The 22,154-nt window shown below is 49.0% G+C and overlaps 1 long non-coding RNA gene across 2 annotated transcripts; it reads left to right on the forward strand.

Moving 5' to 3' along the window:
* Positions 1 to 2,887: 2,887 nt before the first annotated feature.
* LOC144299018 (uncharacterized) lies at positions 2,888 to 13,481 on the forward strand. 2 transcript variants are annotated; one of them, XR_013365838.1, is made up of 4 exons: positions 2,888 to 3,528; positions 3,989 to 4,064; positions 11,999 to 12,134; positions 13,328 to 13,481. It is a non-coding gene; the product is annotated as an uncharacterized LOC144299018 (long non-coding RNA). The 2 variants fall into 2 exon arrangements; XR_013365839.1 differs by lacking the exons at positions 11,999 to 12,134; positions 13,328 to 13,481 and adding an exon at positions 4,234 to 5,171.
* The last annotated feature ends 8,673 nt before the right edge of the window (positions 13,482 to 22,154 follow it).

A 22,154-nucleotide genomic window follows, 5' to 3' on the forward strand; every position in this document is an offset into this window, starting at 1 on the left:
GCAGTTATGTTCTTAATTTGGCAGAATGGAACCACCGGAGCATGGAACCCTTGTAGATCTGTTTATTTAAAGAAAGCCTGTTGAGGAGTGAATCTGGATGTGATTGATGTTGAAATTTGCACCAGCCCCGCAGCGTGCCACAGACCTGGATACACACGCGCCGTTTCATTATGGGGCCTCTCACCGAACAACCTCAACTCCCAGGTCTTGAACACCAGCCACCTCTCTTCCCACATCTTCCACTTGCTTCCTAGACTTCCTCAAATGATCACAGGCCCCTTCTACTTAGCATGTCTGCATCTTAGTTCATTTCTTCCCCAACCCCCATCCCACTGAGCCAGAACCTCATCCCATGTTCCCAACTCAGTGGCTGGCACTATTCAGAAGCCAGAGCTCAGAATTTCAGTATTATCTTAGATTGTTTCTTCTTTTCCACCCTCTATTTGTGGGTTTTGCCAGCTCTAATTCCTGTCATACAAACTGTCATCCAAACTAATTCCTGTCATCCAAACTATGATCTTTCCTTGCCTAGATTTCTTAGTTTCCAGTCTCTGCCTTAATTCTTGATGCCCGTTACATTTGACCACGATGTTCCTGCTTCAATTATAAAATATAAAATCCTTCAGTCATGTCTCTAGATATCAGATAAGGTCTAAATACCTTCATATGGCCTCTAACTCCCTTCTTATCTCTCCAACTTCATCGCTTATCACTCCCCAGCTCACAGGAACCTCTCAATTCCGCAAACAGGCCGTACTTTCTATGCTCTCCCCACTAGGCTCCATGAGGACAGAAATCGTGTTTGTCTCAAACATCATCACATCCCCAGGATCCAGTTCTGTGCCTCATCCTCAGTCCACAGTGAGCTCTGTACACCTGGAGCCCTACTCCACGTTCCCTTCTAATTGGTCATTTAAAAAGAAGTTTGTCCTTTTAATCCCTGTAATCCTACCTTGAGCTCCTATCACACAAAGTCACCCTAACCTTTTGAGCCTGCATTTACTACACTCTATCATGACCTCCAATCCACACTATTACCAGAGAAGTGTGCATTATTACGGAGGCAGTCCAGGCTGTGTGCATCCTATAAGGCCTCCTTCCAAGCACTTTTCTCAGGAGCATGATGAGGCTCCTCTTGTGTAAGTCAAACCTGTCCTACATAGCAACTGGCTTCACAGGTTTGTCTGGATGTCTGTGTCTCCCTCTTCTTCTAAATCCAGTCTAAAGCTCTTCTGATCAGGTCACCCTGCTTCCATGATATAAACATCCATCCCAACCCTCCCAAGAGGTGTTCTTTCTTAGTCAAGTGACGGGGCTGTTTCAAAGAATGTTGGTGTTGGGCTTGGTTGCAGTGTAATTTAGAGACTCTGACACTCAGAATTTCTTCTTTATGACTAACAAATTAGCCTGGCTCTAATTCCAAATATTCTTCCCCTTTGAGCTCATCAGTGGAGGAAGGGAGAGTGTCACACAACTTCCCACTCGATCCCCACCTTGACCCCCTAACTAAGAGTAGAAACCCGTGAAGAAACTGGTCCCTTCCTGCAAGGCACCTGGCCTTGCAGCCTGATTCTCCTGTGTTTTCAGAGCAACCCCAGTCATGGGTGACTTAGAAATTCCACTTTATTTTTGAAAGTCTAATGAGATAAGGTTTTTTTTTTGTTTTGTTTTCTTATATAATCTCTATCAAAGGAGTCACTATCTATCAAATTTTAGGGCACATATTATTCAGAAAATAATGTCAAAAATACTTTGCCCTTTGCTGTGTTAAAAAAACAAACAAACAGATCAATAAGCTCTGAGAATGTAGTATACAGAAAGTCTGAACAAATTCATGTTAGATGCCATGTTCTCAAGGAACAAAGGGACTGAGATGATGGTATGAGGAAGGTGGTATGATTGGGTGGAATAGATTTTCAGAGTGGTTCTCTCCTTGGCCATCCTTCATCTTACCTGCCAATCCTCAGTCTTGGATTAACAGAAACACCTATCTCCTCTGTTCTTCATCGTAGACTGCCAAGCATTGCTATAAACTCAACCATGTTAGGCAACATCAAGTGTGCCCTCGGCACCACCCACAGTTCTTATTCTTTCTTGCTGCCCTGTCCCCAAGCCAACCATACCTGAGTATTGCAACTCCAGAGCCACAGATCCAGAGAGATGGAGATGGGCTGACCCATGCTCATAGGCTTCGCAACTCAAACCCTGCCTTCTGAGGATTCTTGAAAGAATTTTGAGATTTCTCCTGAGGCACAGGAGAGCTGATACCAGAAGTTTGATAGCACTTCAGGAGGTGCCAAAGAGGAGAGCTTAGGCTAGTCAACCAGAGCTGCGGAGAGAGGGATTTAAGAAGGGTCAGTCTAAGGAAGGACCTTATAAGAGCTCTCCAAAAATGGAGTGGGTTGTGTCAGGAGGCAGTTCCCTTTCACTGGAGCCAATTATATCAGTCTTATCTTCAACAGGTGGCTGAACTAGAGTTTTGGGAGCCCTTGTAACCAAGAGAGCTATTCTGTACTGTAGCTTTCCAATGTATGAAGATATTTGCTCATTACTTTATGTACAAGAGATATGCTTATCATAGCTAAAAGTGGGTTTCTGCATGGGGATCGGAGGATACAAACGTGAAAGGTCACTACTGTGTGGTATTGGAAGTGCCACACTGAAAGGGTCTGTGAGACAGCCTGTAGGAGGGTGAGTACAGCTGGAGGAGTTAGAGAAGGTTTTTTATAAAGGAGGTGGGTTTTCAGCTCAATCTTATAGAATTTGGCCAACGTGTTCACAAAGAAGAGGCGACATGTATAAAAGTGCAGAAGAATAAATATATGTACGTGTATATATGTACAATGGTGCAAATGATAAGAAGCTTTAAAAGCAGTTTAAGATCAGATTTTAAATGGCCTCAATGCCTCATGGCTGTCATGAAACAATGAAGTAAAGAACAAAGTCATTAGGTTGGTGTTGTGAACAGCTGTGAGGTGTTGCGTGAGCTAGTGTGGGTTCTGGAGTGGGAGCGGTTAGGAGAATTCTGAATTGGGGCCTTGGAGCAGGGAGTAAGGGGACAAGGTAGAGTAGGTAATATTTCAGAGGTAGGATTCACAAAGCTGAGAGATGAGTCTGAGGGAGAAGCGGGGCCAGTTGAATATGACTCAGAAATTTCTGGCTGGAGCAGCTCAGTGGAGGAGAAGTAGACCCACAGGACCAGGAGGTGGTTTGAATTTGATTCTGAGCACATGGAAGTAAAAGTGCACACAGGACATCCGGCCAGGGCGGTGGTGGTCCCCAGAAGTGCAGGCTCAGAGACCAATGGAGAGAAGCAGGTAACAAACGTCAGAGGTCAGCAGAGCGTGGGGGCCTCTGCTCAGGATCCCTCCCTCCCTCTTCCCTGGATACAGAACCCCTTTTGTCTGGGAATGGGGCTGACCTTCCTGCCTATGGTCCCAGACACGAGACTCTCACAAGAGCCACCAAGTCCACATACCACCATGCCTTCTGGTCACTGTTGCCTGACTCAGTGTTGGATCAAGGCAAGTGAGTATGATTCCTTCTTGGGGATTTTTTTTTTTTTAATTTTAAGAAAATTTCCACCGTAGGTAAAAGTAGCATAGCACAACTAAACCCCAGGTACTTGATACGCAGCTTCAATAAGAATCAGCTCATCCCCAGTCTTGTTTCAGCTCTGCCTGCATCTACTTCCTCTCCCTCCGTATTATTTTGCCTTGAATTCCAGATACCTAAGGTTTTGCTCTCTGGTACTAGAAGGTGTGGGAGGCATGAAAAGACAGGTATTTCTTGCAGTCATGTTTCTATCACATTGAGGAAGCCAATTTGATATAAGAGAGGACAAAACTGGCATGAAGGAAAATTAGAGAGAAGGAGTCCTGGTAGTTTGAGTATCTGTGGTTCCCGATATTCCAGAGGCCTCTTCATTATTTGGAGGTTCAATCTGTGTATTCCCTAAGCCAAAAATTTCTCATCCCTCCTTACCCAGGTCAAATGGTACTTCTGTCCACCAAGCATCCAGACTAAGAAACATCCACCTCCCCCAACTGATGACAGCTATGCCAGTGAATATTTCCTACAGAAACTCCTTCCCTCCACCCGTGAACGTCCAAGTGCCCCGCCCTCCTTAGTGAGAGCTCCCATCACCCCAGAGCAGGGTTACCTACCTGTGAATTCCAGGCCCATGATCTCAGCACTGTCACGTCATGACCTCTATCTTCTGTTGCTCTGCAGCTGTTTGGGTGCCCATTAGCGCTCTGCCCAGGCCTGTGAATCCCCCGAAAACAGGAGCTTATCAGTAGCTCTTCTCCCCCACCTTGCTCTCCACCATCGCACACAGTATAAGTTCTCATAAATCTGCTGACTGGATGAGAAAACATAGTTTGATGTTGTGAAACAGAAGCTCAATGCCACTTAACGCCTGAGAGAAATGGACAGAGAGACATTTACGGCAGTTTCTCTAGGGTTCTTTGAAATCAAGTCTGTGCCCCAGAGAGGGAGTTGATTGTGATTGTTCAGAAATAAAGCCCTAATAAAACCAAGAAAGCATCATTAGTCACATAATTTAATGAAAACCCAAAGGCCACCAACATGAAGCCGTACTGCTGCCCTTCTCAATAAACCCCCGTAATGGAAATGTACTGGACTGTGTTTTCCTCCGTGTAAAAACAGAATTGCATGTTTTCTATCAGATGCTTCTAGGCCTTGAGTGTGTGCTGGACTCCTCTGTGGAGTTCCACTTCAGCAGGTCTGGCCACTGTCTTGATGATGTATTTGTGTTGCCCACGCTGCTGGTTCATGGACCTCATTCTGAGTATGGCCGATGTGCACCAGTGCTCTGCAAGCATGAAACCACAGGAACGTTTCACAGCTACTCATACCGAGTCCCACCCCCAGATGTTGTGATTTAACACCCCTGGGGTGTGGCTGGGCTTGGAAATCTTAAAAGATCCTCAAGGCGGGTGCCTGGGTGGCTCAGTCAGTTGGGCGTCTGCCTTCAGCTTGGGTCGTGGCCTTGGGGTCCTGAGATTGAGCCCCTGATCAGGCTCTCTGCTCAGTGAGGAGCCTGCTTCTCCCTCTACTCCTCCCCCCCAGCTCATGCGCTCTCTCTCTCAAATAAATAAAATAAAATAATTTAAAAATCTTTTTTAAAAATATCCTCAAAGGATGTGAGTGTGCAGACAAGTTTGAGAACCACTGCTGTGGGACACCTGGGTGGTTCAGTGGTTGTGCGTCTGCCTTTGGCTCGGGGCATGACCTGGGGTCCTGGGATCGAGTCCCATATCAGGCCTCCTACATGGAGCCTGCTTCTCCTTCTGCCTATGTCTCTGCCTGTCTCTCTGTGTCTCTCATGAATAAATAAAATCTTAAAAAGAGAGAGAGAGAGAGAGAGAGAGAACCACTGCTGTATTTAAGACAGAATTAGACTCCAAACAGCTGGCTGTGGGTCTCACCTCTGCTACTTCTGGCAACTGAGTTATCTTGGGCAAATCATCTCATTTCTCTGAGCAACAAGGAGGTGATAAAACACATTTGTTCTCTCTCTTTTCCTCCCTCTTGCTCTCTCTTTCTCTCTCTCTCTCAAGGAATAAACTAGATAAGGCATGGGAACATTTTGTAACCTCTGAAGTTTAGTATGAAGATGATTAATTCCTGGGGATGCGTCTGGATCAGAGCTCTCCAACACGATGACCTCTCACCATGTGTGACTGTTGACACTTGACAGGTGGCTAGTGCCACATGTTGAAAATATTTCAAATATTTTGGATTAAATAAAATATATTTTTGGTTTTTTTTTTAACATTTTATTTATTTATTCATGAGAAACACAGGGAGAGAGGCAGAGACATAGGCAGAGGGAGAAGCAGGCTCCATGCAGGGAGCCCAATGCGGGACTGGATCCCAGGACTCTGGAATCACGCCCTGAGTGGAAGGCAGATGCTCAATCTCTGAGCTACCCAGGCATCCCCAAAATATATTGTTAAATTAAGTTCACTTGTTTCTCTTTTCCATTTGTAATGGGGCTACTAGAACATTTAAACTAACATATGTGGCTTGTATTGTATTTCTACTGGAGAGTGCTGGCCTGGACACTTGACAACAATGGTAGGTAACAAAGTGTTAACCTGACATTCCTAAGTGCTAACGGAGAAATTCTAAACTCCTCCTTGTAAGCAAATAAATATTTAAAAGAATATCATGGGGGTGCCTGGGTAGCTTGGTTGATGAAACACCTGCCTTTGGCTCAGGTCATGATCTCTGAGTCCTGGGATCGAGTCCTGCATCAGGCTCCCCGCTCAGGGAGGGGAGTCTGCTTCTCCTTCTCCCTCTGCCTGCTGCTCCCCCTGTTTGTGCTCTCTCTGTCAGATAAATAAGTAAAATCTTAAAAAAAAATAATGTCTTGGGATGAATGAGCTACTTCTATGTCTTGGCGGTCCAGTAAACAGAAGCATATTTAGTTTCAAGGTGGTGCAAACATGGAATTAGGTTCTCAAAGGCAGAACTCAAAAGATAAATTTTGTCCTCAAAGGGAACAAGACATGACTTAGCACTGAAACAGGCACGGCATGGAAAAGCACAGTAATTGCAAGAGGAGCATGGCAAACAGGATCTGGTTCCTCTGCTCTCATCCTTTCTTGCCCATGTGCCTTCTGGGCCTTTCCGTGGTCCTACAAGACAGCCTGACTTCCAGCTGTCCAGGCTTCCTGGCCACAGCTCAGAGCAAAGAGCATTCTGCCCTGGGTTTAGGATGATGATACAAGCAGCCCTGCCACTAGGGCCACATGACCCAGCAAATTCCATGGTGCCGAGGATTTTATGGCAGTTAAGGAGTTCATCTGAGGTCAGAGAGTCCAGCCCCTCCCCCGGGATTCTGGAACAAGGCCATGCCATCCTCAGCAGAGAACTATTCTCCATGTGAAAAGCAGATCATGACATGCTGCTGGGTCTTAGGTGAGAGTGTGTTGGATGTGAGTCACTGAGCGACCAAACCTGCCATTAGGATCCAGGTGCTGGCAACCACCCCTCAAGCCATTGGGTGGAGTAGGCACAACAGCAGTGCACAATGGGAACGGTGCATTTGAGGTTAGGCCTAGACAGGTCTGAAGGCACAGGTAAGTTCTACAAACAGGGCACGTACCAAGTCACCCGCCTCTGGTGCACTAAGGCAACAGCTCGTTCACACCCATGGCTGACTGGCTGGTGAAGGAAGGAAGAACGGGGTCCTAGATCATGAATCCATTAGCTCAGTATGTTGGTTCGTGCCCCACAGGGGCTGCATCCTGGGACAGTGATGCTCAGGGATAGTCCCAAGAATAGCAGGAAAGGAACAGAGAGAGCCCTTTGATGAGCAGGACTTCTGGTCATGTCATGACACGGAAGGAGAAGTGCTTAAGATAATAAAATTGTCATCTTGATGAGGAGAAAAGCAGACCTACAAAAGGAAAAGCAGCCTTGCCCTGTGGTATTGGTTACCTGGTTCAGCTTGTGGGGATGACTTCTAAGCGGCACTGGCCACTCAGAGCCTCTGTGTGCTCATGTGTAGCAATACTCAGGTGGCCGGGGGGGAGGTGCACCGAAAGCCATGAGATGGGTCCAGCCAGGATTGAGGTTTTGCCGTCCAAATATGATGGAGGGACAAAGGGCCAAGGGAAATGATGGTAATTTAAGGAAGTGATTGCAATGGTAGCAAACAAATGTAGGATGGGGAAGAGGTATTGAATATAGAATGAAGGAGGAGAATTCGAGGATTGAGATCATAGGGTTATTGAAGTGGATTCCAGAGATAGTAGGTCAGAAGGAGAGCAGGGTGCTTGAAATGAAGTTTCCAGCAAAGGTAAATTTACCAGGTGTGCTAGGTCTAGGCCATGATGATGGCAAGGGTGTGCTCTAGGGTGGAGAAAAGGAGGTTAAGGAAAGGCAAGGCCAACACTGCATAGTTAGATGCTGAGGTCACCAAGAGTTAGGGCAGGAGTGTGGGTGGAGAGGAAGACAGAGAGCCAGGGCTCAATCCCTTCATGAAAGGGGAGAAGTGACCCAGAGGTCAACTGGTATCTGCAGGGAGGTAGGAATCAGGTCACAGTGCTGGGTGGAATGAGCTGGAAGGCGCTGGGTGCAGTGAGGGAGGGAGGGGAGAAATCAGAAGTGATTCAGAAGGGACAATGGGGACCCAATAAGACCTCTGGACTTCCCTTCTGCTGGCTCTCCTGTAAATCCACAATTGGGCTTGGTTTAAACAGCTATTAGTTACTAAGAACGTATTGCTCAACAATAGCCAAACTATAGAGAGAGCTTAAGTGTCCATAGACTGATGAGTGGATAAAGAAGATGTGATATATATCTGGAATACTACTCAGCCATCAAAAAGAATGAAATCCTGCCATTTGCAATGACATGGATGGAGCTAGAGAGTATTATGCAAAGTGAAATGAGTCAGAGAAAGACAAATACCATATGATTTCACTTTAATTAAAAAAAGCAAAACAGATGAACACATGGGAAGGGGGAGAAAAGGAGAGAAGGGGTGCAAACCATAAGAGACTCTTAACTAAAGAGAACAAACTAAGGACTGATGGAGGGGTGTGGGGGGATGGGCTAGATGGGGGATAGCAATCCTATTTGAAGATTTCTTTTTTTTTTTAATTTATTTATTTATGATAGTCACAGAGAGAGAGAGAGAGAGGCAGAGACATAGGCAGAGGGAGAAGCAGGCTCCATGCACCGGGAGCCCGACGTGGGATTCGATTGTTAAATTAACAATCTCCAGGATCTCCAGGATCGTGCCCTGGGCCAAAGGCAGGCGCCAAACCGCTGCGCCACCCAGGAATCCCGAAATAATAACTTTTAAAAAAGAATTTATTGCTAAACACAAGGAAAGTGTAACCCTCTCAGGTAGGTATTTTTCCCATTTTACATATTTGGAAACAGTGAAATTCCTTTACCCCTGTGCAGAAAGTAGAAACACAGCCAAGTGAGCAACTTGGGTGCACTTGGCTTAAAATGAATAAGTAACTTAAAGAGAAAACTTTCATTAAAACTTCCGATCTGGGGCACCTGGGTGGCTCAGTGGGTTAAGCACCTGCCTTTGGCTCAGGTCGTGATCCTGGAGTCCTGTGTTTGAGCCCCACATCGAACCCCACATCAGGCTCTGAGTCTCTTTTGCCCTCTGCCCCTACCCTTCCATGCTTATTCTTTCTCTCCCTCACTCTATCTCTTTCAAATAAATAAAATCTTTTTTTTTTTATTTTTATAAATAAAATCTTAAAAAAAATAAAAAGTCCAGGTCTTTGTGGAGTTGGTGAGGAAGGAGTTCTTATTATGAAAGCAATATATGTTTGTTATAATGTGTGAATACAGGCAGGCCAAAGAACACAAAGAAATGGACAATCCCAGTCTATGGAGTCAACTGTCACTAATTCATCATGTGTTATTCAGACCATGCATATGCATATATGCATATACATACACAAAGAGTTACATTTCTGCCCAAATAGAATCATATTCATTCTTTAGTTCATCATAATTTACTTAGACAATCCACCCATTTGGAGACATTTATTTTGTTGAATTGATGTTTTTTAAATCTTTCCACATTTAGTTTCCATGCTACACTACGAATTTAACCAATTGTTTTATTCTGCCTTTATTTGAACATTTTTTTTCTTATGATGTTGCCATTTGCATTTTTTAAGGTTTTATTTTTTTAGGTAATCTCTACCCCCAACATGGGGTTCAAACTCACGACCCTGAGATCAAGAGTTGCAAGTTTCTCTGAGCCATCCGGGTGTCCCAATTTGCATTTTTTAAAAATTAAATAGTCCATTCTTTCTGTTCATATTTCTTTTATGAAAGGTCAAAAATCATAGAGATAATATTCTATGTCAAAATTGCTACAGTGCTTTTAGTAAACAACTGCTGACTCCTCTTCAAGCGGTGTCCTACAATTTTTTTTTTTTTTTTTGGTCAGCATGATTCTTGTGTTTTGAGGTTGGTTGCCAAATTTGGAATTAAACCCAACCACTTTCAGACTCTGCTCTGCTCTGTTCCAGAGGACAGAGAGGATAGGTCAATCCTCACCTCCTCTCTGTACTAATTATGTGCTAGAACTTTCCCTTTGCAGATTTAAGCCAGAAAGTCATATTTAAATGCACAATTTCTAGCTTAATTTGTGAAATCTAGTAAGCATTCCTTTGGAATGTTTCTCTAGGTTTTTTTTTTTTTTTTTTTTTTTTTTATTTATGGTAGTCACAGAGAGAGAGAGAGAGAGAGAGAGGCAGAGACACAGGCAGAGGGAGAAGCAGGCTCCATGCACCGGGAGCCCGATGTGGGATTCGATCCCGGGTCTCCAGGATCGCACCCTGGGCCAAAGGCAGGCGCTAAACCGCTGCGCCACCCAGGGATCCCTCTAGGTTTGTTTTATTTTTTTCAGATTCTTATTATTTTCCCTCTGTTACAGTCATACGTTTTCAGTATGTTGATATTTCATATCACATGAAAACCACTCCCATTATATGCAATTCCTGGTGCTCTTCCTCTCTGAGCCTGGGTGACAGCCCCTCTGGGATGAAGAGCATCCCGGGATGTAATTAACCTTCTGATCTCTCACCTTTTTGTGGGCTCCGTATGGAGGTGGACAGAGTTGAATTGAAGCTCAGAAACTCTCTCTAAACTACGGTGTGTGTAAGTGGGGCCCACACAGAGAGCAGACATCTGGCCACGTGATTGGAGGTTGGGGCTGCCATGAGGCCGGTGGGCTTTGGCTGAACCTACACCGTGCATGAGGAGGCTGAGAGCCCGGGGCAGCAGGAGGCTGCAGAGCTGAGCAAAGATTTCAGAGACCATGCAGGGCTGAGCAGGCCCAAGTGCAGGAGTGGCCAGAGGAGACGTGCTCAGTCAGCACCTGAGCCCTTGGCCGAGACTGGGAAGGACCACACCTGGGAGGAAGGGCTGTACACTGACAGCCAGAATAAGATAGGAAAAACCTGCCCTAACCAAGCCTGAAACAATGCTGACGTCTCAACATGACCAAGGCAATCCTCTGGTGAGTTCACTGGGTGCAAGAGCAAAACCTAGCACTTGCTGGAGGAATCTGACCATCAACCACCTCTGTCATCTGTCATGTACAGTATTTGGCATAAGAATCCATGGACATGAGCAGGGACAGGGTTAAAGAGACCAGCGATCAAGAAGGGAAACAGTCCATACATGTGGGGCCCCGGGGTGACCCTGACACTGGAGATGATAAAGGCCCTGATACGGGGCTTCTTTTGATTTGTATTTTTGAGAAAATAGAGGGGAAATGGATGAAAAGAGTAGACATTTCAATAGAGAACTAAAATGTTCTTTTAATTTTTTTTACATTTTCTTTATTTATTTGAGAGAGAAAATGAACACGTAAGCAGGGGGAGGGCGAGGGAGAAGCAGGCTCTGAGCAGGAAACCCGATGTGAGCCTCAGTCCAGGGCTCTGGGATCATGATCTGAGCCAAAGGCAGGTGCTTCACTGATGGAGCCACCCATGGGTCCCTAAAATATATTTTTAAAGGATATTCTGGAAATCTGAAACATAACACCTGAGCTAGGTACTTATTAGAATGGCTTCCAGGAGACAGGGCACAGCAGGGAACAGCATTAAGTGCGGGTAAAGATAAATTGATAGAAAATACCAGAAATGAAGCACAGGGGTAGGGAAAGAGCAGAAAAGTTCCTCTTGTCACTGTTCTCCAAGATAGCCCCGATGAGTAAATTAGATCCCCAGGCTCATTAATAATTAGAACTCACACTTCTGGGGCACCTGGGTAGCTCAGTGGTGGAGCGTCTGCCTTCCGCTCAGGTCACGATCCCAGTGTCCTGGAATTGGGTCCCCTCAGGGAGCCTGCTTCTCCCTCTGCCTGTGTCTCTGCCTCTCTCTGTGTCTCTCATGAATAAATAAATAAAATCTTAAAAAAAAAAAAAAGAGAACTCGCACTTCTTTCAGGGTTGGGGGTGCTCCTCCTTCCCCAGCTCTGAACCCTACAGACTGAAGTCATGACTACCTCTCCTCACACCTCTTACTGACCGGTCTCTGGCTCTCCAGAGCTAGAGCAGGGCACACTGGAGAGGAGAACACAGACGGGACACTGCTCCATGGGTGACTCTGGTGAGTGGCCTCCTCTTCCCCTGGGCTTGGCTGGGTTGGAGTTTTAACCTCTCTCTTCCGTGGCACTTAAAAGGCTTCTTCAGAAACCCCTCTGCTCCCCATCTCTGGGGTGATGCATTTCTCCTGATTAGTTGCTTCCAGCTTCTTCCTTACCCTCTGAGAATCCTGTGGTCCAAGCCCCCTGATGGACTCCGCTTGACCAGGATCTAAGAAGATCCTAAGCTGGCACTCTCTCCCTCCTGCCATCAGAAACACTCATCTGTTTGTTTGTTTGTTTGTTTTTGGGGGGGTCCCAAAATAAACTGGGAGGGCAGTCAGACCCCAGAGCCTGGTTGCCAGAGCGGCCACGCCAGTGTTTCCTAAGTTAGATTCCTTGGATGTCAATCAAGGGTCAGTCCCTTGGTTTCAGAAACTTGTAGACACGTGCCTAGATCTCCTGTTGTCCCTTCATAACCTGTTTTCCTAGGTTTGAAGTGAGGGGCAGTCTCCCCGGACACCCCAGGCTCTCCAAACCTTTTGTAGCCTGGAGGTAGGTGGTTGCCTAAGGCTCACAAAATCTTTTGCAAACCCAGGTGGAGGTCTCCCATGTGACTCCCAGGTTGTCCCAGGGCTGTACAATAAAGGGTTAACTCAGCTGGCTTGGGACAGTCGGGCTTGCACATTCCAAAGAAAGGACTGGCCCTTCTTGGTCTCCTATGACGTAACTTATGAGCCCCTGGAATGTTGTGCCTGATAAGAGGATCTTTTGCATACCTGGGACCTTGGACCGCACCCATAGCTTCCTGTTAACAATGTGATTTATGATGAGGGCCTCAGGCCACACTGTATCTCTTTGACCCCTGGAGATCCAGAGACGAACTAGTCAGTGACGCAGATGCTCCGTGCCTGCACCACTGACCCCAGATAAACCCTGCACAAAAGCACTCCAGGGGCGTTGTGTGGGGAGCTTCCCTGGTCTGGGGGACTGTGTGTGCATTGCCACACCTCATTTCTGAGAGAATTAAGTGCTACCTGTGCAAATCCTCTGGGGAGAGCAAAGGAAGTCATCCCACATTGCCCAGACTCTGCCCTTCATAGCTTTTCCCTTTGCTGATTTTCCCCTCTGTCCTTTTGGTATACCCTACGCTGTACGCACAGCAGCTTTCCGTAGACTGAGATTCATTCATTCATTCATTTATTTTATTTTATTTTAGACTGAGATTCTATACATCCTTCTGAACCGTCGAATCTGAGAATGGTTCTGGACACCTCGACACTGAGACCAACAATGCAACTACAATAGTTAATTTCCTAACACAGTTATGGTCAGAAAATGATGGAGATAAATCTAACAAACACCCGTGGACTCATCACACAGAATAAATAAATACATTCTGTCTTTTTGTTGTTGTTTTATTTATTCATGAGAGACACAGAGAGAGAGGCAGAGACACAGGCAGAGGGAGAAGCAGGCTCCATGCAGGGAGCCCTATGTGGGACTCAATCCTAGGACCCCAGGATCACGTCCTGAGCTGAAGGCAGACATTCAAACACTGAGCCACCCACGTGTCCCCATTTTGTCATATTTGCTTCACTTTTTCCTTAATTTTCTTTCTTTCTTTTTTTGGATTAAGAAATAAAACCTATTAGATGAAATCAAATTTCCCCGGGAACCCCCCACCCCACCCCTGTCCTGGTCCTTGTGGCAATCACTACTCTCAGGCTGGTGTGTAGTCTTCGTTTTTGGGTTTTATGTGTTTTCTTGTGTATGTGTACCTCCCTTTATGGAGTCGTAGAGCATCCTGGCCTATGGGGGTCTTGCCATCACTCCAGTTTGACAACCACCTGGGTGAAGTGCACATCCTTAGCTTAATTCCAACCCAACAAACATGCATTGCGTGGTGTTATTCAATGCCAGGCACTGGTGCTGGGGACACGTTGAGGTCTGTCCGCTACTCTCATGGACCTTCTATCCTGGCCAAAATAGTAACGATAAAGCTTGTTGACTTCAGTACATGTTTCCTGAACGGTCCTTCCTAAACACTCATGGTTCCCCTGTGAACTGCGGCTTCTTCCACCATGTGGAGCACAGCAGGGGCCTCTCCTGTGTTAGGATCAGATCAAGGGTGTAGTCGGGGCCAAGTGTTTCTCAAGGGCTCTGGGTGCCCTGTGCAGAGAGCTGAGCAGTGTCCTGGGCTGGCTGAGACCCCCGAGGGGGCGGGCCTGGCAGCCCAACAGTAGAAGGAAAGCCCGGGTGTCCTCCTGGACTTACTCAGGAAAGCTTACCAAGCCACCCGTTCCTTGCACACCAGGTGCAGTGCTCTGTATTATGGCTTGATCAGACCTCGCTACGTCTGTATACAGGAGGTGAATGTAGGTGAGACATGCTTTATTGGCTGTTGATTTGCCTTGATGAGTTATCCTGTGTTTCTAGACCTTGGTTTCCTGATCTCGAAGATGAGGTGGCTTGAGAAAGACTAGGCAACCTCTCAGGGCTGTGCCAACCCTCACATGCTAGGCCTTGAAAATTCTGTGGACCTCAAAACAACAACAACAATGAGAAGCAGGAAATCCCATGAACCTCTAAGACTGGCGGAAGATGAAGATATTGCACAGACAGGTGATTGGGTCTCAGCATTAATGGTTTTCCCTGGAATATTAGGAATACTGGTTGTTTTTTTTTTTTTTTTTTTAAGATTTTATTCACTTATTCATGAGAGACACAGAGAGAGAGAGAGAGATGCGCAGAGACACAGGCAGAGAGAGGGGGAGAAGCAGGCTTCACGCAGGGAGCCCCACGCGGGACTCGATCCGGGATCTCCAGGATCAGGCCCTGGGCTGAAGGCGGGCTGCTCTCTTTTTATTTTTTTTTTTAAGAGTTTATTTATTTATTCATGAGAGAGACACAGAGAGAGAGAGGGGTAGAGACACAGGCAGAGGGAGAAAGCAGGCTCCACGCTGGGAGCCCGATGTGGGACTCGATCCCAGGTCTCCAGGATCACACCCTAGGTGGAAGGCTGGGCTAAACCGCTGAGCCACCCGGGCTGTCCAGGAATAGTGTTTTTAACAATGTGAGAGCAAATTAAAAAAAGAAAAAATGATCCCGATACACAGAATATCCCTGAATGATTCTTCCCATGCTGCTGTGAACAAGATCAGTTCAGTTTTCCACTCACATTCATTCGATAACCATTTACTGAGCACTTCCTAAGTGCCAGGCTATTTGTTGTGGAACGGAAAAGGAGAAAGGAATTGGGGTAAAAGAGAGGCAAAGACAATGCAAAGGAAGCCCACATGTGGAAAAGCCTCCCAGGTTGGAAAGATCATGGAAGTCTTCCTGGAGAAGGTGGCACAGCAAATTGATTCCCTAGGTATTTATATTTAATCAGTATGCAGTTTTGATACATTACTGTTCCATATCCTGCACAGTGTGAAGGTCGTGAGGTTACGGTGATGAATACAACAAAGCCAGAGTCCGCGTCTGCAGAATTCCCACCAACATGGGTCACCATAGTGTGTGATGGAGGGGATCAGAGGGTGCGACAGCCGGAGGAGGGACACCTCAAGGAAGGGCTTGTGAAGGCTTCGGGAGACAGAGGCAGAGCCAGTCTTGTGCCTAAAGGACATACAGGACCATCATCCCTTATGTGTGATTTGAAAACTCGTCTTGGAAAAAGGGAGAGGAAATGGGACCTAAGGTGTATGGACAATTGAATTTTCCAGTTTCCAGTTTCTCCTAAAGCGGAATTCACTTCTGTGCCGGAAAGCCACAGGCCACAGAGGAGAATAAATGAGACACAAACACACACACACACACATTTCGCTGAAGGGCGGTCCGGAGACAAAGGCTCCTCCAGGACACACGCCAGCTGATGTCATCATGAGGTCAGATAACATTACTCATCACTATCCTGCTAAGGAGCGGAAAAGTGGGGAAACCCGGGAAAGGGTGAGAAAATTGCAGATTACAAACCATTCCAGGCACAACCACCGTACCAGGCACCTTCTGTGTGTGCTCTCATCAGGCATCAAAGGGAAGATTCTTCTGGAAGCTGCTCTTTCTCTGCATACCCTGAGATCCCTCCCAGTTACAGTGTCCTTGGCCGGTGCAGCCATCCAAGTCCGGAGTCGCAGAGCAGAACAGCTCCGGGGTGGCGGGGAGGGGCGGGCTGGCTCAGCCACCCTGTGCTTTATGAGTGAGGACTCGCCGCCGGCCTGTGTTCCTCACCCCAATCCTGCCCTCGCTCTGCACCGCCCTCGCTGCTGGTGCTGCGGTGTGGGGCTCCTGACACCCCCACGGGCCCTGCAGGTGGGCACCGCAGCTCCTGGGCCCCGCTCCTCCCCTGGCTCCCTCGGAGCTCAGCAAAGCAGCCTTCCTCTGGCTCCTTCCAGAAATCTGCCCCCCAGCCTCCAACCATCACTCTTCTCTGAACTCACTCGGACTTTTCAAGGGCTAGAAAGAGGCCCCGTGATTTTAGTTTGCATTAGTAGAAACAGAATCCAAAAGGAGAGGAGAGGAGAGCCCAGCTCTGTCCCGCCACGCCACCCTCATGGCAGAGGCAGCTGAGGGTTGTATGTCGGGCACCTGGCGCAGGGCTCAGTGTGCAGGAAGAGCTCTAAACTATACAATCCGCAGCTTAGCAGTAGATGTAGTCCTCTGCTCTTGGAACTGTGTTCCCCTGCTACAGCTAGCTCAGGACCAAAGCCCGAAGGCATTGCGCTTCTCTGTGTCAGTCCAGACTATGGAGCACCTACGCGGTCAGGCACTGGGCGCCAGTGGGTCAGCATCTCCACCCTCCAGGAATCCCCACCTACAGCGGGGAGAGGATGAGGGGATGAGGGTCTGCAGACAGTCTAAGGGAACGCAGAGGGTAGGAACGTGGGTGACAGTGACAGCCCTCCCTCCTGGCAGATCGCGCCAGAGCTGCTGTTCTCTGGGACTTGTACTCAGAGGGAAGCCGGCGGCTGCCAGCCAGCCCTGGGATGGCCTACAGTGCGGGGCTGACGGGCCGTGTTCCCAGGAGCCTCTTCTAAACCTGAGCCCCTCACACGCTTCCAGCGTGGCTCCAGTCCCAGAGTGATGGGGTGAGTGGCCCAGCACCAGCCCAGGGGCCCCGGGGTGGAGGCAGCAGGAGGCCCTCCCTCCCTGATTTAAGCACCCCTGCGGAGGCAGTGCAGGCTCACGCATCTCTGCCAAATGCTAAGAAACTGCCCATCCCCTCACTCCTGCCCTTGGCTCTCTGGGTCCTGTGCAGCCCCTCGGTCCCCACACACTTGGAAGAGAAAGAAGTAAGAGGGTAGATGATGTTCCTGTGGCCAAAGCCATTACCTCAATATTACCAGCATCTTGTGTCCATGAGCCAACCATGTTCCTTGTGCACCAGGGAGATGATGGTTCACTGGGCCCTCTTGGGAAGCAAATCCTGTCACTCTGAGCGGACATCGTGGACGTGGTGAGGCCGATGTAAGTGTACACAGTCGGCACACAGTACAATTTGGAAATTGGGAAGAGGTGAGCTCAGGTGACCATGAATCAGCCTTCTGGCACGAACCAGCCCCTTCCCAGCAAAGACACCGTTCATAAAATTGGATGACCTTAGGTTTTGGGGGCTCCCCCGTGTCATCCGGGCAAATTTCTTAACGGCCCAGAGTCTGTGTTTCTCTCTGTGGAAAACGTAGGGTGTGGAGATGGTGCATGGAGATCATTTAAAATTCTCACAGTGCCTGGGTGACCGGCCACCACTTTGCCCAGGGCTGAGGGATTCCCAGGACGTAGAGCTTTCGGTGCTAAACCCACAACAGATCCCGGAAGACCAGGACAACCAGTCACCCCAGCAGCCCCTGTCATATAACAGATGATCCATAGGCAGGTAGTGACACATATTACTCCTGTCTTTACTGCCGTGAATGGGGCTGGCACTGGGGATGACGGTTGGGCCCGATTCTGTGTGGTGTGTGTGTGTGTGTGTTTGCTCACACAGTCCTCAGAGCCAGCCTAGGAGGTAGGTCATTTTGCGGGCCGGGAGGGGGGGGGGACGAGCAGTTAGGATTTGAACTAGGAACCAGCTACTGATTCCATGCTGCATACTCTTACTCAACATGCGATGCCCTCTTCCTTCAAACATACTAAGCACGACGTCTCAGACGTCACTCTAAACGCTTAAACTGTGCTAATTCAGTTATTTCTTACAATGACCCTATTACTACTCTCATGGAGAATGGGAAAGGTAGGCTCGTAGTGTAAGGAAAGCACGGGATACTAGGTAGCTGTGCTGGTTTTGGCATCAGCACCCGAAGCTGGGGTCCTGGGAGCCTCCCGGTCCCCGGCAAACCTGGGCGCTTGGTCACACCATATAAAAAGCTAATTCACAGCAGGCTAGAATAAAAGCCCCAACAGATCATTCAAAAGGAATTCATATAATGAGCAAACAGGAGGACTGATACAGGCTCCACTTTCCTAGTTATTAAGGAAATGTGAAAAGTATAGAAACTTAAGGTCAATGCTTAAAAAATGAATGATCATTTCCAGTGATGCTAACAGTAGGCATCAGCAGGCAGGTGCACTCCTGCAGGGTCCTGGTGGGAGGGGTCCCAGTGGGGTCCCAGTGAGGGGCTCCTGCGGGATCTGGGCAGTGGTGGCTCTTGCAGGGTCCTGGTGGGCGGGTTCCTGTGGGGTCCCGGTGGGGGCGCTCCTGTGGGGCCCAGGCAGCGGGAATTCCTGCAGGGTCGTGGTGGGAGGGGTCCCAGTGGGGTCCCAGTGGGGGGGCTCCTGTGGGTCAGAGCGGTGGGGGGAAGCCCTGGGGCCAATGCCCCGCAGCTACTGACTGGTGGACCTCTCAGTCAGCCAGGGAGGCGCTCAGGAAGCAGCGTGAGCGGGAAGAGCTGAGTCCAGAGCTGGGCCCGGGCCGTGTTGACCGCAACATAACGTGTTTGCATAAATGTCACCAGGGCTTGGAAAAGAACTTGGAAAAATAAAAGCCTCTCATGTGTGAAGGAGGAAAACCACGGTGATTTTTTCCCTATCCTCTCACTCCCATTGTTGTTGTGTTTGTGTAACGGAGACACAGAAAGGCCAACAGCCCATAGTGACTCACTCTTGTCGTCAGGGCCCTGCCCCTGTGACACCCCCTGCTCCCCCGGGTCCCCTCCCTCCTCGCCCCCTGCGCTCCTGCTCCCCTCCTCCCTCTGCTTGGGGGCTCCTGTGGCTGCCTTTCTGGGTTGTAGCTGGGGCCCGAGGGTCCAGCTGAGACCCCACCCTCCCTCCATGCACTCCCTCAGTTTCTCTGTTTGGGAGCAGCAAACAGGTGGAAGCCCAGGTGAGGTTAGAAGGCCCCAGTGTCTCCCAGGTGCAGGGAGGGAGACCATGAGGTGCAGGCCTTGCCAGGTCATTGGCATCCCTCGGGGAGGTGGGAACCATGAAGGCAAAGCAGCAGCCTGTCCCGGAGAGGCCCTAGGTCCTAGCTGTGCGGGAGTGAGAGCGGGAACCACGGGGCTCGCAGGTCACCTCAGGCCCACCCAGGCCTACCCAGGCCCACTCAGGCCCACTTCCCCCCTCAATCGGCCCAGGCTGCCAGCAGAAGCCGCTGTCCCTCTGGAAATTCCCATCATCTGTGAGTCCATCACTCCTCTGGGAGTGGCATTTTCATCCGTGGAAGTCACAGGAATTATCAGTTCAGTTTCCTGAAAGTGGTCACTCATGAGCCACCATGGGCCACCGTTGCCTCAGGCTGGGTCACTTCGTCCAAACCCCATGCGTCAGCGAGGCCCAGGAGGAGGAAGGGGTGGAGGCAGGAGAGATAGGGGATAGACTTCTGTGGAAACTGGGACTAGGGAAAGGAACCCAGGGCCGCTGGCTGGTTCAGGAGGGCGGAGGGCAGTGACAGCCAGGTGCAGGAAGCAGGGTGCCTTCAGGGGTCACCGCCCGGTTGCCTCTTCCGTGTACTCACCCAGGATCTTGGGCAAAGGTTATCTGAGAGTTGTTTCCTCCTTCCCAGAATGGGGTGACAGCGGCAGCCCTCACTGCTGGTTATGGAGAGGGTCAAATGAGATAAAGTCATAGCACCGCTGGGGCAGAAGAGAGCTGCCCGCCCAATGTCACACTCAATGTCGTGTCGGGCTGGCGAAGCTAGGGCTATGGCAGTTTCTCCCTCCAGTCCCAGTGTCAGGTGGTGGCCGAGAGCCCTTTGATAAGCACAGAAAGTGCTAAGGATTCTCAGTCCATCAAAGGAACCACGGGAGTGGACTGTCAGCAGGATTCGGGGGGCAGGATGAGGGGCCTCGCTTTGAGCAAGAATGCTCAGAAATCATGGATCCAGGGCAGCCCGGGTAGCTCAGCAGATTAATGCTGCCTTCGGCCCAGGGCCTGATCCTGGAGTCCTGGGATCGAGTCCCACGTCGGGCTCCCTGCATGGAGCCTGCTTCTCCCTCTGCCTGTGTCTCTGCCTCTCTCTCTCTCTCTCTGTCAAATAAATAAATAAATAAACAAACAAACAAATAAATAAATAAATAAGAACTCATGGATCCAAAGCCTCCTCTTCCTGCTCCCAGGTCCCCACTTCCGTGGACAGAGCAGCATTCCCCACCAGCTGGGGGTGAGGGTCCAGTCGCTTCTGGCACCACACAGGCTCGCAGGACACATGGGAACCAATGCCGGAGGCAGATGCAGAGGCAATGGGCTGAGGCCCGCCTGCCTCCGCGACCACAGGAACATCCCTCACTCGGCAAGCACAGATTCTGCTCTCTGTGCCTCTTATGATTTACCCCACCCATCCTCACAAGAACTCTGCGAGTCCCCCCTTTACAGTGGAGGAAACTGAGGCACAGAGTGGTTCAGGGACTTGTCAGAATTCTCACAGCTAACACCTGTTGAGGCAGGCTCTGACCCTGGCCCTGCTGATGCCAAGATGCCCTCTGCATCATCCCTGCACGAGGCAGCCACCTGGTGACAGTGGACACCATTTCACTGAAATGCCCGCTGCACCCACCACGCCATCTGGCAAAGTCAGAGCCGAAGGAGGTGGCAAGAGGCTGGTCCCATTCCCAGCTCGGCTACTGGTCTTTTGCCCGGCCCCGAGCACCGCATTTGGAGGCTGTCAGGGTCTCGGCTCCCCAGCTGCAAAACGGGGCTGCAGTGGGAGCCCTGGCTCGGCTGTGAAGATTTCCCCACAGCATTATGCGGTTGTCTGCTGAGGTCAACAGAGACAGTATTGACCGGAAGCTAGAGGCTTCCAAATCGGAGAAAAGTTGTTTTGCAAAATATTCTCCAAGATGAACAGAACTTGTCAAAAACAATGGGGGCATTTTCTTTTATTTCCAAAGGAAGTGATTCAACCTAACAAAAGGTCACACTTGAAAGAGTTGAGTTCAATCACGTAAATTAGTTCAATCACATAAACATCAGAGATTCCGCAACTCTTCCCAGCACACTGGGGAGACAGCCTGGGCTTGTGCTCTGTGTGTGTGTGTGTGTGTGTGTGTGTGTGCACGCATGTGCATGTATATGTGCCCTGTGTATGTGTGTGCACACGTGTGCATGTGTGCACGCACATGTGTATGTATGTGCATGCACGAGTGAGTGTACCTATGTGTGTAGGTGCATGCATATCATTATATGCACACATGTGTGGGTATGCATGCACATGTGTATGTGTGCTCACACGTGCGTGTGCGCGTGCACCCACGTGCAAGTGTGGGCATATGTAGGCGTGTGTGTGTGTGAGCGCAAGCACGTGCATGTGTGTCTGTGTGTGCACATAGGTATATGTGTGTGCACATAGGTGTGTATGTGTGAGCACCCTTTTGTATGTGTGTGCGTGCATGCCTGGGTGCGTGTTTCCTTCATCAGGCTTCCACCCAAAACTATCTGTCTTTTTAAAAAATATTTTATTTATTTATTCATGAGAGAGAGGCAGAGACACAGGCAGAGGGAGAAGCAGGCTCCATGCCGGGAGCCCGATGTGGGACCCGATCCCAGGACTCCAGGATCGCGCCCTGGGCCCAAGGCAGGCGCCAAACCGCTGGGCCACCAGGGATCCCCTATCT

Source organism: Canis aureus, chromosome 2 (genome assembly GCF_053574225.1).
Source record: "Canis aureus isolate CA01 chromosome 2, VMU_Caureus_v.1.0, whole genome shotgun sequence".
Classification (NCBI taxonomy): Eukaryota; Metazoa; Chordata; class Mammalia; order Carnivora; family Canidae; genus Canis; species Canis aureus.